Below are 15,383 nucleotides of genomic sequence, written 5' to 3' on the forward strand. Positions count from 1 at the left end.
AATTTGTCATTGCTAATCAGCTCTTTTAAATAATCAATCTCAGCTGGAGGCTGAAATTCCTGTTATTGTTTATATGATGTACAACTGCTATACCATACATATGAGTGGTGGGATTGAAAATGTTTTACTACCGGTTCTGTGGGCATGGCTTGGTGGGCATGGCATGGCTTGGTGGGCGTGGCAGGGGAAGGATACTGTAAAATCTTCATTCCCTTCCCACTCCAGGTTACTGCAAAATCCCTATTTCCTCCTGATCAGCTGAGACTCGGGAGGCAGAGAATAGATGGAGGTGGGGCCAGTCAGGGGTGGTATTTACCGTTTCTCCAAACTACTCAAAATTTCCACTACTGCTTCTCCAGAACTGATCAGAACCTGCTAAATTCCACCTCTGATACATATTTTGGCCAAGTATAGGAATCTTCTTTCCAGAATGTTGTACATCACTAAAAATTGATAACAACTATATAGCAATAATTGTGTCTTAATGCAAACACCGTGGAATGCCTCTTGACTTCAGTATTTGCGTCCAAATTCCTCTACCAACTTTATTAAATAAAATGATTAAATTTAATTTATTAATTAACTGAATTAATTTTTTAATTAAAGTCATTGAAATAATAACACTGATATCAATAAAATTTGGCTGTATATGCACCCAATCATAATACTTTAGTAATGTGTGGATCAGGAACCTGATTATAAAATAGTTGGATTTCTTGTGTGAGGCTGATCTGGGCAGTCTAAAATTAAATAAACAATAATATAAATATCATTCTCATTTTAAGTTTCATCCAATAAGCTATAAAAAGAATTCACCCCACTAAGATAGTAACAAAATAAACTTACCTTAGGCAAAGAGGACATTTATAATTTTACAGGCAACGCTGTTATTACATTCATCAGTTGTGGTAAATTGTAAGGACATAAAAATTGCATTAATACTCTTGATAATTATTTTTACTGCAAAATAATGAGAGAGACTGGGGCTAAAACAGCATTTGCCGCTATGAACAGTATTCTCTTAAAGCAAACTCAATTAATGAAATACCCCAGTTTATATGTATTTCAATTTAAGAATGCATCCAAATAACGAGGGATGGTGGATTAACTAGGCAAAATGTTATGTTTTATGTTATATTCTGTGATATTATTTTGATTCCTAAACCCAAATCTTTCAGAGTCTGTTCCAGTCCAGAATTCCTGGAAATATATTGTTCAGATGCAGGGGTGAAATGCTCTGAAGTCTGCTACCAGTTTCTTTCGCTACCAGTTTCCTTCGTGTGCGCATGCGCACTTCGCACGCAGGCACACCACAGGCGCTACCACGCAGCACTGAAAAAGAAGAATTAAGAAGCCTTTTCTGAGTCTGCAAAGGTAAGTAGAACAGCACAGGGTGGGGACAGCAGGATTTCCTGCTTTCTAACGAATACAAATCACATGGCATAGCTGATTGTCACACAGCTGATCGTCGGAATTATCATTTCGTCCAAAGCAGTAGCATTTTTTTAGCTCAGATATTCAATTACCTTAGCTTCAGCACATTTAATAAATGTTGCTTTGCTCGACCCTTTTTCTCTCAGACTCTCTCTCCCACAGAGGCTCCTTCTCAATCTGAAGAAGAGAAGGAGTAACATCTCACTAGATTTCTTCATGCCACTGGCTGAGAAACTTTGTTCAAAGCCTTCTGCGCTGGTCTACAACTCAAAAATCATGTAGACGGAAATCAATGTGGGGATACATTCAATTCTTTTTGCATGTGGCATCTTCTACGGCTGCAGTACCCAATCTTTCCAGCTCTGTGGACCACAACCGTGGCAATGGGGCGAAGTTGGTTGCACGGCAGAGGTGGGTTGTTCCTGGTTCAGCTCAGATCAGGCAAACTGGTAGTAGCAGCGGCGGGAGGCCCGGACTCACACACACGAGCAAACTGGTAGTAAAAAAAATTAGAAACCCACCAGAGGTGGGTTCCTACCAGTTCGCACCTATTCGGTAGAACCGGTTCGTCAAATCTACCGAAGCGGTTAGAAGAGATTCCACCAGTGGACCTGGAAAGCAGGCCATATCTACAGAAGAGGTTCCAAAAATTTTTGAAACCCACCACTGTTCCACACAAATGGTGGGCAATTACACACACACAAAGCTCCATTTGCGCAAATGGAGTTTTGTGCACTCACCCACTCATTCATCACTTATCTGGTTTCCAATGGGCCTTGGCCTAGTACTGGCCCACTGCCCAAGAGTTGATGACCCTTGATCTAAAGACATATCTTCCCTGAAATATACATTTTACTTGACACTAAGCTAAGGTAGATGTAATAAAATAAATACCCAAGAATACCATTAGTGTAGTAAATTCTACTGCTCTCTGAGTGATTACTTCATAGCTGATGTTAGCTAGATTTAAGATTGACAGGTAAATCTAATGTAGACTTCTCAGAAATAAATGCTCCAGGTTTAGCAGGTCTTTACTCCAAGCTAAGTGTGCAGGAGATTTTCAGTCTATGTTTTTACCAACATAAGCCAAAATGAAGCTTATTAGGAATTCCAGTGACACATATTGCCATAGTTAACTTTTGCCAAGGAATCTGATGTATAAGTCTTGTTTGTATGCACAATCATAAATTGGGATTCAGATGTGGCAACTGAGTTCTGTACTCAAGGGAATATATTTCACTGCTGTTATGTAAGTAGAAGTAAAATAATACAGATTGTGGAAATTGTGGTCCATGGTAAAATTCAGTTTACATGGTAGTTGTAGAGAACAATTTACTGTACACTGGTTGTCTTTCGTTTTTGGAATTAAATCTGGCAATAATGCTTTTGTTAAATGCTTTGAAATATAATTGAGCCCCCCTCACCCTCTATTATGACCTCATAGTTCAACTGGCAAGTTGGAAAAAGCTAATCAAGACCAGACATGGATGGAGCACGAAAGGAAAACCCAGCATTATAGAGTGGATATTTCCCTTTAGACCCCCAACTGTTACTATCAACTTCAATTGTGTGTTTCAAAAAAGAACTTAGTGCTGTGTGTTTGTGTGTGTGTGTGTGTGTTTGTGTTAAATCCTGGAAGAAGTCAATAGCAAATTATTTGCTTATTATTGTCAAGAAAGCCATGAATGTGGACCTGTAAATACCAGAAATTGATTTGACTAGTGGAAGTCTTTACTTTTAATTATAGTAGCCTAAGAAGTATTTTCAGGCATGCCTGCAACATCCTTGCTGAAAAGTTTCCTTCCCACATTATTTCAACGAGAGAGAAAAGACAAGCACTATAACTGCTGTTTACGTTGCTATGATTCCTGCTGTGCCGTCCCGTACGATTCCTCCAGGCAAAATTTATCTCTTAAGGCTTGCTGTGAAACTGTTCAGAGTAGATCTTGCAAATTTTGTAAGCAGCCCTCTTGAAGTGTGGCTTTTGTGCTCGGGCGGGGATCACCTACTGTTGTATTAAACATTTGATTTTCAAGGGAAAAAAATAACAGGAATGAGGACCTTTAGTCATAGATGAAATGAAGCAGCCACCAACCCTAGCTCGATTCCCTTTTTCTGGAAGGGCAGAAGCTAAACTTTATCCTTCTCAGTCCCTTTCTGCTCTCTGCTCGGCAGGCAGCTGAGTTTACTAGTTCATGGGAAAGGATTTGACCTGTTGATAAAGATATGAATAAGCTACAGTGGTAATACGATACAAGGACATTTTTCTTTTCTAAATACTCTTGAGCTTGGGATGATGCTTCAGAACAGGAGTGTCAAGATGGGGTACGGATCCAGCCTGGGGTGCTTAGATCTGGCCCATGGGGCTACCCTAAAGACAGCAAAGGACCGGCCTGCGGTGCCTCTGCCAGCGAAAACAGAACTCGGGAGGGCTGTGTCCAGCCCTCCCAGGCTCTGTTTTCCGCTGCGACGCCCTCATGCCATCTTCTGCCAATGAAAATGGAGCTCGGAGATGGGTGGGTGCAGTCCTCTCAGGCTCTGTTTTCAGTCGCAACTATCTCCTGCCACCCTCCGCCAGTGAAAATGGGGCTTGTGGGGAGCAGCTTCCCTGAGCTCTGTTTTTACTGGCAAAGGGGGGGAAGAAGGCCGTCGCGGCTGAAAATGGAGCCTGTTTTCATTGGCAGAGCGCTCGGACCACTGACAGATGGCCCTGACAGATGGCTCTGACACAAGTGATCTCAAGCTGGCCACGCCCACCCTGGCCACACCTACCCCACACCCTGAGGTCAAACACAACTGTGATGCGGCCCCCAGTGAAATCAAGTTTGACATTCCTGTTTGTCACATTCTGAGCATGCTCAATAAAGTTTTGTTTAAGCGGGAGATACTCGACAGCTGATTGGCTTACCATCTGACAGCTCCAAGTATAAAAAGGCAGCTGTCAGATGAGAAGCCGCTGTTCCTGTCTTAAGCCGGTTCCAACTGTTAGCTGTTACATTTTATGGAATAAACTTGTCAGCCTTTATTCCTGCCTCCGTCTCAGTCATTCCGGTCATAGCCCACGGTCCTAGTACACAATACTGTTATAGAAGGATTCATGTGAATCCAAGACCATCTATCAATCACCGTTTACAGCCCTCTTTGACTATCCCCCATTTTCAAAACTACATAAGCACAGCTAAGCAATTGCTTCAGAGGGAAAAAAGTGTATAAATTTGCAGGTTCACATTGTCCTTGACTTACAACTGTTTATTTAGCACCCATTCAAAGTTACAACAAAGTTATGACCTTTTTCACGCTTACAACCGTCATCGCATCCCCATGGTCACATGATCAAAATTCAGCCGCTTGGCAAGTGGTTCATATCTTGCAGTGTCCTGGGATCATGTGACCAGCTTTTGCGGCCTTCTGACAAGCAAAGTCCATGGGGAATCCAGATTACCTTAACAACCATGTTATCAACAACCACAGTGATTCACTTAACAATGGTGGCAAGCGAAGTCGTAAAACGGGGCAAACTTGCTTAACAAATGTTTCACTTAGCAACATAAATTTTGGGCTCAATTGTGGTCGTAACTCAAGGGCTACCTATATAACTCCTCTTCCGCTTATCGGTTTGTTGGAAACATCCAGATTTTACCAATTTCTTCAGATGCTATATTGAGCAGTAATTTTATATTTACCCTTGGTGTGGACTGTGGACTGCAGAACATGTAAATAGGCTGGGTAGGAAATGATCCCACAGCAATCAGCCTTCAAATTGACCCTTTGAGCCTTGTGGAAAGCCTTGAAGACTTGGCTTTTCCCAAAAGTATTAGGATAGAGTGAGGCTGGTGCACAGTAAGGTTGTTTTTGATGTCAGAGTGCGTTTTCTGGAGGTGCTTTTTGTGATAGTTTAATTTTTGTTTTGTTTTGTGCATAAAATGGGTGGCTACATATGTCAGATGGAATGGATTGGATTGGATCGGAGTGGAGTGGAGTGGAATGGAGAGGAATGAATGGAATGGAATGGAATGGCATAGCAATAGCACTTAGACTTTTATACTGCTTTATAGTGCTTTTACAACCCTCTCTAAGCAGTTTACAGAGTCAATATATTGCCCCCAACAATCTGGGTCCTCATTTTACCCACTTTGGAAGGATGGAAGGCTGAGTCAACCTTGAGCCGGTCAGATTTGAACTGCCAAACTGCAGTTAGCAGGCAACCGCAATGCTGCACTCTAACAACTGTAGCACCTCAGCTCTTGGAATGGAATACTTCCACATTTTATAATCAGCTATGAACAGTAAAGGAACCAGCAATCAAGAAATATGCTATGGTTGGATATACCACAATAAAGATGCTGTGATATGTTTGTGCAAAAATCAAAGGCAATGGTTTTCCCTTGACATTCTGTGAAAGTGGAAGTTGAACTTTAAAGAAATAGGGTAGAATATTTATGTTTTTGAAACTTTGAGGATACTCAAGAAAACCAAATAATAGACCATAGTATAAATGAATCCAGCATCCTCATTCCAAATACAAATGATCAGGTTCAGCTTATCCTATTTTGGATACATTACACAAAGACTCTCTTGAAAAAATGTACAATAAGAGGAAAGGTGGACAGGAAGGTGGATTTGATGATGATGGCAATTGGTACCTTGAAGGGCCTGTTTGAGGACACATCATCCTGGAGAAGGACTATCTTTGTGGCCACTGAAAGATGGCACCAACTTGTTATCATATAATCAATCATCAAGCAGGAGAATGATCTTATAAACAGTATAAAACGTGCTTTTTACAACAGAATTTTAAATGTTACAGGAAGAAAATCTTTTATGGCTTCAATTGCAGAGTTTGATTTATTTCTAGCATTCTTTGTCAATATATATATATTATTTTTTTTCCATTGCCACATAACAAACTCGACCTGCACATCTTCCCAGCACAATGACTGGTGACCTGCTTCAGAAAATCATCCATTAAAATTTTATCCCTTTTGAGACAGTATGAGGAAATGCCATCAGAAAATTAGATTTTTTCTTTGCGATCAGGCGCCCACTCAGCAATCCAATCCCATGTGTTTCTACTGAAACATTAGGATTTGATATAATTTGGGGCAGAAACATTTTAAAATGAAACAATTGAATTTTCTAGATGGTCTTGGGGACCACTTAGCTTAAGAGAATACACTTCGAAATCAAAAGCCTTTCAATCATTTGAAATATTATTTGGATGGTATTTGCTTTATTGCACAGTAGCAGTTTAAATTTGGACTGAATGTTTGACTGCTTCCTGCTCACATAGATGATGTATGAAATTATTATTTCATATTTTTCTGCTGTTTGCATTGCAGGTGACATGTCGCTGACAGGAACCTGGAGATGTAGAATGCTCGATGAATACTGTTGATGCCGGAGCATCCCATTTTATTAAAAGACTCCAGATTAATCTTGATTTGTTTAGCATATACAACATGGATCAGCAAAAGAGGAATGCCTTTAGCAAATGAAAATAGTCAAGTGAACAAGAGTGGGGCAATCAACCCAGCATAGCTGTTATTCTGCTGCTGTTTCTTTTCACCATGACTGTTCTGGTTCACACATGCATAATAGTTTCAAGTGATGGTGAGCCTGCAGGAATGAGATTAAGTTCTCGCATTTCTCATTGGAGTATTACACGGTCTCCTGCTTCAATCAAAGCCAGAGATTAATTCTCAGCTCACCTATTCTTTTATCCACTCAACTTCCTTCCTGCCAAGAAGTCTTCAACTCAACACCTTTTTTTCTCTAAACCCCATGAATTTGGTCCATTAGTAGCATGGTTGGAAGACTTGACAAGGGAAGAAAAGTAATCAATTTCACACACACCTTCATACACACACACACTTTCTTTCTTGTTGGAGCTGTTGCACATTTCGCAGGCCGTGTCCAAAGTCAACTAACATTCCTTTGTAGTTTGTACTCTGGGAGATAATGATTATAATGTAGTTTTTAAGCTGGGGACAGATTGTGAAAGCATGAATGGGGGGGGGGGGAAATCAGTCTGTTAGCTGTTTGGATCATGTTTATACATTTGCTCACTTATTTCCCTTTTTAATGGGTGATGAATACACTAATCTATGTTTGGAACAATAAATGATGGGTGCAGGTATGAATTCACCTTGAAAGATAGCAAGTGCATATCCATGTGTTTGTATTTTTAAACAATAGATTTTAAAATATCATAATTCAGGGATAAGCAACTGCAACCCTGAATAAGTCCATGAACTCAAATCACTAAGAAGCATCTAGAACAGTGTTTCTCAACCTTGGCGACTTTAAGTTCTGTGGACCTCAACTCCCAGAATCCCCCAGCCAGCTGTGCTGGCTGGGGAATTCTGGGAGTTGAAGTCCACAGGATTTAAAGTCGCCAAGGTTGAGAAACACTGATCTAGAATATGAGAAGCTGAAAACTTTTCTCTTAAAAAAAAAGTCCTTATCATTGTATGATTTGGCTTGAAAATATAGCAGCAAAAAGGAAGAAAAATAATACTGTTTTGAGTCTTTTTTTTAAAAAAAATCTTATAGTAAATGGTTCCCGTCACCAGTTTTGAAAGCTCAATTTAGTTTTTAGAGAACTATCTGAGGGCAGATATGTAAAAATATGAAAAACTTGCCTGCTATCTCCACTTTGGTATCTGAGAGATTCGGGCGGACTGGATATGTGAGTGGTGTTAATTACATGCAATTAAATATGCAAATTAAAGAGCTACATAAATGTTTATTAATAATAATAACAAGCCTTAAAATTATACACAGCCCTCCAGCTTATGACATACTTTTAGAGTTGCTCGTTCTAGCACTCCAACAGCATACATCTACACCAGAAAGGCAGTTCTGAATATTGTTTTTTAATTTTAATTTGTCACCCTTTCCTCACAATGTTTGCACACAACCAGTGTTACAATATCCCTGTGTTTGCAGTATTACTGCTTTTGGAATCACTTGTTCCTAATACTGTAGATGTAAAGTAATGGTAAGCCTGTTTTAAAATTTAAGTCTTCCTTAGCTCTTCATCCAGCCTCTTCAGGATATTGATCAGTCTTGTCAGAAAATTTGTGAGGCAAACTTAGTTTGTAAAATTACTGAGAGGAAAAAGAAAATGGGGAATCCTGAATATGCTATCCTAGGCTGAATTCACGGAAGAGCAGAATAAGGTCTCTAGGCTTCCCAAGAGCATGAAGCAAACTCCTAGTCCTGACAAAAACTCCTTTTATTAATTTACTATGAATTCTGCTCATTCACATCCAGCAAAGTCTTTCAAGGGAGGATTTACAGTCACAGACCTTATCTGGCTTGGAGAGTGGCCAGGCCGATATCTGCAAAACCTGGCAAGGAGTCTCGGAGAGTCACAAACCAATTAAGTGAACTAATTGTCTCCTGCAAACTTCATTCCCCTTTCACTCCTCTTTTATTTCCTCTGGGTGGGACCATTCATCATCCACAAACTCCCTCCCAAGTTAACCCCTGTTCTTTAGCTGTTCCATTCATCTGGCAACTCTGCGCATGCGCATACTGGGAACAGGCTCCAGCTATTCATCTGCCTCACTGATTTCTGACTCTGAAGGCAGCTGATAATTGGCATATGGCTCTATGCGTCTGATACAGAGCCTTCATCAGACCTTCCCCGGACTCCAGGACTGGCCCATGTTCCTCCCCAACCTCCTCACTGTTCGAATCTGCAGCCAGATCCACTGTCCACTGGTGGGCCACAACAATCTGTCAATGGGCTGGTGGGGTGGTTAAGGGGATTTGCACAATAATGATTAAATGACATCAATCTGTGATGTCGGGACCTCAACATGCAAATGCGAAATATTGGGATGATGCATACTGCATGTTGTAAATGAAGCTTGTACCAAGTTTTTTCCATTTTAAATATGATTTCTCTTCATGAAACGAAGCAGCCACTGCATTAACTTCCTACGTTTTTTTTAAAGGTGTCTTTTCCAGCATGGGACTCTTCAGGTATCTCATCCAAGGTTGTGGGGAATAATAAGAGTAAATGGTGAATATAACCTGCCTTCGAGTCATGTTATATTGAGGATGCTGTTTGAGGGTCATAAGCAGTAGGTGGGCTCTTAACATTGATTTTCAAGTGCAGGAAAGAGCTTTCTAAAAAGCTAATGACCCTCAACCTTGGTGCTGGCCTAGTTGCCACATTTATTGTGAGCTTGTCTTTATTTTTTCACTTAAGTTCGGAAAAATAAACATAAGCCCTTTGCTTTCATCAACAATGATCGCACAATAAAACAGAAGGGAAAATACAGAAATAAACTGCATTTCTGTTTCTCCGTGGAATTCCAGCTTGATGAAATTCTGGCTTTCAGCATCAGATGCAGTTATTGTGCATCTGATGCACAATACAGTGGTATAGAACAGTGGTCCCCAACCTTTTTATCGCCGCGGACCAGTCAGCCTTTGATAATTTTACCGTGGCGGCTGAGCGCGTCGATGACCAGCGCTAGTAGCGTAGCCTTGCGCAGGCGCAGTTCAGTATGGCTAGCGTAGATAGCGTAGCACAAACTGCGCCTACGCAAGGCTACGCTACTAGCGCTGTCTACGCTAGCCCTACGTAGCTGCGCAGGCGCTCTTAGGTTTTTTTCAGGAATCGGCCGGCCGTTGCAGCGATCATGGCCCCCGGCCGCTGCAGCGATCATGGCCCCCGGCCGCTGCGCGGCCCGGTGCCAGGTACTCCACGGCCCGGCACCGGTCTGCGGACCGGGGGTTGGGGATCACTGGTATAGAATATTACTTGTATGATTGTTAGGTCCGAAAATGCATCCTAGCTCAGTAGTAATCTTAATGGGATTACTGTCTTTGGTACGTCTGTTTCAGGAACATCATCAAGCAGCACCAATGGGAGAGAAATCCCATGGGCAATGCACCATGTTTTTCGGAGTATAAGATGTTCCAAAGTATAATATGCACCTAGTTTTGGGGAGGAAAACAAGAAAAAAAATCTACCTCTGCCTCTCAGCAATTTGCCTCCTTGTAGCAAACAGAAAACCGTTTGTTTCAGTTTCAGTTTTAGTTTAACCTGATTATTAGCACAAGGAAAAAAAATCTGCCTCTGCCTCCCAGCAATTTGCCTCCTTGCAACAAACAGTATGTTCCAGTTTCAATTTCAGCACAGCCTGATTAGCATTGTCAGTTGGATTGGCCTCCCAACGATCAGCTGTTTCAGGCTACAGGGATTGCCATAGTCTATTTCTACCTCCACGTGCCCTGTTTTCAGCCTCCGCAAGGCCTGTTTTTGGCCTCTGCGTGCCCATTTTCCATCCATTCTAGGCAGCAGGGATCAGAATGGGCAGAAAATGGGACACGCACAGAGGTAGCAATAGGCAATGGCAATCCCTGAGCATGAAACAGCTGATCGTCAGGAGGCTGATCCAACCGACAATCAGCTGCTTGTGCTAATCAAGTTGTGCTGAAACTGAAACTGAAACAGGCTGTTTGCTGCAAGGAGACAAATGGCTGGGAGGCAGAGACCCAAGGGTGGGGGCCAGCAGGTGGGAGGGACTACATTTGATGTATAAGATGCACCCAAATTTTCACCCCCTTTTAGGGTGGAAAAAGTGCATCTTATACTCTGAAAAATATGGTACTTATTTATCTTGTACCACCTCAGTTAGCCTTCCATATGGTATGGTAGGAGATTTGTACATGCTTTCAAAAATCCTTGCTGAGGATCTTTTTTAACAATGGAAACCTCCTTGGGCAGTCAAATGTTTAAGAAGACATAGACAAACCTGGGAAGGCATCCAACACCAACAGAATAGAAAGAATAGAATCTGGGAAGGAAGTGAATGTAGAGATAAATAAGAGATTAAGCGCAGGCTGAACTATTGTTGATGCTAAATCGGCATCATGTAATAAGCGTTTAAGTAAGTCCTCCCTGTACTCCATCAGCCTCAACAACTTCCCTTCCAAAACCAACAGCTGACATATCTTTACATTCATTCTGACTGGGAAAAAAAATGTGTTTGCCTGCTCCAGGTAAAGTAGCCTTACATAATCACCCTTCATTTTACATCAGCAAGAAATAAATATTTCCCATAGGACATGCCTCAAAAGCTCTAACTCATGCTGAATTGATGTGCATCATAGTTTACGCTTATGCTGGATAGATATTGCAACAGGATGAAAAACTACACATGGAACTACTCCGTGGGGGAGGTTAAGGGTATCATGATGTGTATTTTTCCACATTGAGTTGATCAACCAAGAACTGCTTACAAACTCAGAAATAATGTTTAAGAATAGGCAGTTAATTGAGTTTATTAAGGGGATGAATTAATGTGGGCTATAAGGCTATCATCTAAACACAACATATGAATAATTCATAGTCAGGCCCATCCATGTTCTAGTTCTTCTAGCCTTTGTGATTGTGTCCAAGCCAGGAAACCCTTCCTTTCATAATCTCCTCCTCATATTGTATAGCTTCCTTACTAAGGTAAAGGGCCCAATGAATAAAAGTAGTATAATAGAATAAACCAAGGTCTTCCTAACCACCATCTTCATCATTACTACCATCACTACAGCTTCCTTCATATTTGTCAATAACTGACTGATGATTATGTGCTATCAGGTTGTTGTTCTGCTAGGAACCACAAAGATAGCAATAGCAATAGCAATAGCAATAGCAGTAGACTTATATACCGCTTCATAGGCCTTTCAGGCCTCTCTAAGCGGTTTACAGAGAGTCAGCATATTGCCCCCAACAATCTGGGTCCTCATTTTACCCACCTCGGAAGGATGGAAGGCTGAGTCAACCCTGAGCTGGTGAGATTTGAACCGCTGACCTGCTGATCTAGCAGTAGCCTGCAGTGCTGCATTTAACCACTGCGCCACCTTGGTTTCTCCCAGACCAATCAGTCCTTAATATGGTCCTTCCAATGGTGCAATCTTCGTAATTGAGTCTCTCCACTATTCTATTAGTCTTCCTCTACTTTCCTTCCTTCCACCTTTTCCAGCAGTAGAGTTTTCTCCAGACAGCGAGTTCTTCTCATAATGTGTGTGAAGTTGAATAATTTGACCCTGGTCATTTAGAGTAACAAAGCCTAATGCTCCTTACTTACAGGTAGTCCTTGACTTCTGACCATTTGTTTTGTGACTGTTTGAAGTTACAACAGTATCAAAAAAGTGACTTATGATTTGCACTCATAACTTTCACAACAATCCTGCGGTCATGTGATCATTGGCCTCCCTGCTTGTTTCCAACAAAGTCAATGGAGAAGCCAGCAGGAATTGTGGCAGATCATGGTCACCTGACATCTCACTTAATAACCATGGCAATTTGCTTAATGACTGTGGCTTAAAAGGTCATCAAACTGGGTGTGGTCATAGGATGCCTCACTTAATGACCACATTCTCAATGATGAATTTTTTTCCAATCCCTATTGCAATTATAAGTTGAGGACCACCTGTAACAAGAAACAAAAATCGATGGCAACGATCATTTCCCGCCATCTCTGGGACGTTAGTAAGACTAGCTCTAAAAACCGTGAAAGCCCAACAGCCATTAGCTCTTGCAGGACATTGTCAAAGTGCCACGAGAAGCCTTTTTCATGTCTCTCACATTTTTGCTAAGTATGGGCTAAAGTAATTATGAGCCGAGTTTGAACTTTCAAAAACATTTGGAGCCTGGTTCATAATTAGACAAGAGATTGTGAAATGGGTTTCTTTTTCCACTCCAAATTTTTCCCTTTCAAACTGTGGGTGCAATCAAAGTGCAATGCATTTCCCCGCACCCCACCCCCAGTTTTTCTGAAGCTACGCAGATTCCTTAATGTTCTTTGTAATTCAGTAACCAAAATGTTAACTTAGTAATGCCGTATCTGGCAACCCTCAGTCATTTCAATAAACAGTTCATATCATCATTCCATTTACTTTCTGATCATGGCTCATGGAGGTTTACGTGAAGCGGGTAGTTTTACTGGCACATTGGATTTCTCATAAACTATCCGATGTGTTCTAGTTCAGTGAAACCACATCACAATTGCGAAGCATCTTTCTCTGGGTGCTTCCAGATGGTACGGTTTCCCTCAGGTGGTCACGAACTGACTTTGCAATTGTCTCAAGGAAACCAGAGAGCATTATGGCAAGGAGCCTGGTGCGGCAGCAGGGAAGCCAGATGGGAACTTAAAACCATCTCTCTTTGTAATCTCCTGGATGATATTGGGCGATACTGCCTGGCATGGGGCTTGGCATAGGATTCTGCTAATTTGTACCACCGCGATTCGAGGATTTCTTCCATGCACTATTACAACCATCTTCTGTGAATATAGGCTTCCACACCCTTTTGTTTCTTATTTTTTTCATCACTCACTATTTTTATTAAGAAAATGTATAGGGATGCCCAACTCACCTCACTGTGATTCCAGGCCGCTTACAGAAATAAAAACTCAGTACTCAGCAGCGCTACTAGATTCTGTAATAACTTTGTTCCTAATGCCATCCCTTTTGTAAATTCAAAGGATTCTTTTTTTCTTTCCGCCATGTATATGTATACATTCAAACTAAACTGTGATGTTTCTCTGTGTCATGTATGAGGGTGGGGCGGAGGTGGTATTCAGCAGGTTCTGACCAGTTCTGGAGAACCGGTAGCGGAAACTTTGAGTAGTTTGGAGAACCGGTAAATATCACCTCTGACTGGCCCCGCCCTCATTTATTCGCCTACCAAGTCCCAGCTGATCGGGAGGGAATGGGGATTTCACAGTATCCTTCCCCTGAAGTGGGGAGGGAATGGAGATTTAACAGTATCCTTCCCCCGGAGTGGGGAGGGAATGGAAATTTTACAGTATCCATCCCCCGGAGTGGGGAGGGAATGGAGATTTTACAGTAACCTTCCCCCGGAGTGGTGAGAGAATGGAGATTTTACAGTATCCTTGCCCTGGAGTGGGGAGGAAATGGAGATTTTACAGTATCCTTCCCCCGGAATGGGGAGGGAATGGAGATTTTACAGTATCCTCCCCCCCGGAGTGTGGAGGGAATGGAGATTTAACAGTATCCTTCCCCCGGAATGCGGAGGGAATGGAGATTTTATAGTAACCTTCCCCCGGAATGCGGAGGGAATGGAGATTTTACAGTATCCTTCCCCCGGAGTGGGGAGGGAATGGAGATTTTACAGTATCCTTCCCCTGCCATGCCCACCAAGCCACACCCACCAAGCCATGCCATGCCATGCTATGCTACGCCGACCAAGGCACAGCCACAGAATCAGTAGTAAAAAATGTAAATCCCACCACTGGTGTGCGTGTGGGGGTATATGCATAATGGTTATCCTTTGAGAGGTGAATGCAATGAAATTTCATTTTAATGTATGCTGATTAGTGTACATTTAAAGTGACAATAAAGTTCTGTTCTATTCTATTCTATTCCATGATTCCCCCACCCTCTCATTCTCTTCTGAATTGAAATGTGCCTACTTTAAGTTCAGGTATACCCTTCATCAAGAACCATTGCACATAAAAAACAATACTGTATAAAACTATATTGCACATCCTCAGTTCAGATTAGTAGTATCCATCTTTTTGGTTGTACATAGTATCAGTAAATTAGTAGAAGGCATAGGAGTTACTTCGGTTGCAGCAATGGTTCTACTGAAACTTGAAAACATGTCTGTAGGATGTGGTGGACCCTGGACAGGGTTCCGACTCCGAGCAGGGCGCAGAGAGACTGGTTGGCCATCAGGTGGTGCCTGAGCCTTGGATCAGTGGGGAGGAGACAAGAGAGAGTGATCCTGTGAGTTGTTCTGGGATGCACGCCGTCGAAGGGCTACTCGGCGTCAAGAACAACTACATAATTACAGGAGGTAATTACGCTCAGCTGATGCTCATTAAGCTCCTCTCCCGATTATAAAAGAGACTGCTTGTGCCACGCCCTTCTTGCAGAAGTCAACTTTAGGGACTAACGAGAAACAA

This window comes from Thamnophis sirtalis, unplaced genomic scaffold, assembly GCF_051295495.1.
Source record: "Thamnophis sirtalis isolate CommonGarterSnake01/CBP01778 unplaced genomic scaffold, rThaSir2_p1.2 scaffold_7, whole genome shotgun sequence".
Taxonomy (NCBI): Eukaryota; Metazoa; Chordata; class Lepidosauria; order Squamata; family Natricidae; genus Thamnophis; species Thamnophis sirtalis.